Source organism: Panthera onca, chromosome B1 (genome assembly GCF_046562875.1).
Source record: "Panthera onca isolate mPanOnc1 chromosome B1, mPanOnc1 haplotype 2, whole genome shotgun sequence".
NCBI classification, from domain to species: Eukaryota; Metazoa; Chordata; class Mammalia; order Carnivora; family Felidae; genus Panthera; species Panthera onca.
The window spans coordinates 132,970,560-132,971,736 of NC_138342.1; the positions used below are offsets into that span (position 1 = coordinate 132,970,560).

The 1,177-nt window shown below is 40.7% G+C and overlaps 1 pseudogene; it reads right to left on the reverse strand.

Moving 5' to 3' along the window:
• Positions 1 to 482: 482 nt before the first annotated feature.
• LOC132693239 (ragulator complex protein LAMTOR3 pseudogene) lies at positions 483 to 841 on the reverse strand (annotated as a pseudogene).
• Positions 842 to 1,177: the final 336 nt, after the last annotated feature.

A 1,177-nucleotide genomic window follows, 5' to 3' on the forward strand; every position in this document is an offset into this window, starting at 1 on the left:
ATTTTATTTTCCTCACATTCAATGCAAAGAAATAAAACAATATAAAGAAAAATGTGTCCTCGTTATTATTCACAATAAAAAGGGTCTGCTTCCATTCTGCAGTCCTGGGCATATTCTATAATAAGCAGCACTTAATGGCCCATGTGGATCAAAGCACCATTTTGATTCTGACCCGCTGAATAGAACCTCGTGCATATTTGGTGACTGGACTAACTTCATGGGAGTTGTGATGTATTGAACTATTTCTGTGGTATCCCCAGATCTCACTGAATAAGAAAAGACCCTACACACACACACACACACACACACACAATTAATCTGTCTATAAATTACATCTTTTGGCTCTTTTCTTTAGTGTAAGGTAGAAAAAGGGGCCCTTTCTTGAGTACATGAAATTCAAGTATTATTGTCGTCTAAAGATTGTTGGATTGCTATTGCGTCTGTTATGATGAAAACAGGGTGTACATCAAAACCACTGCCAGATTAAGAAACTTCCACAACTTGTCCCAATTCTTCAAATAACGGAGCAAGTTCCTTTTCTAAGCTGACAATTAGTTCTGTACTGGCATTGCTGCTGGCTATGAAAGTCACAACCAACTGTAAATGATCGAATTGAACCACCTGGTGGATGATACTTTTATTTTTTTGAAAGAAGTTTGCTCCTTTGGTCTGTTGCCAAGGCAAAGGTAGATAAGAAACCAGTTCTCAAGGCATGCTCGGGAGCTTTATTTTTGGCCACTTAAATAACAGGAACTCCATCTCTATCTGACATAACAATTGCATGGAGTCCTTCAACACTTGGTAATTTTCTATACAGGAATCACTTTAGGCCATCCGCCATGATGAACCCCTTTCTCTACAGAATCAATCTCCACACCTGGCTTACTGGGCTGCCGTGTTCTCTCCACTGTGAATTCAGGAAGAGCTTCAAAGAGAGTCTCCCCTGAAAGCCGTGCTCACAGGATTTGTACCTCCTCTGTGCTCCAGGAAGCACTTCCTCTGCCTTTGAGGCCCGGTGACAGAGGCAACCTGCTCTTCTTCTAACCCCATCTCCGTGCCCTGAACTTCTGGCTAACTAACTAAAAACTGGTGGGTTTATTTATACCTTGGATGAGCAAATTCAATGTCCCATAACAAAAATATTGCATAAGCTAATAGGACAAAAACACACTTATGC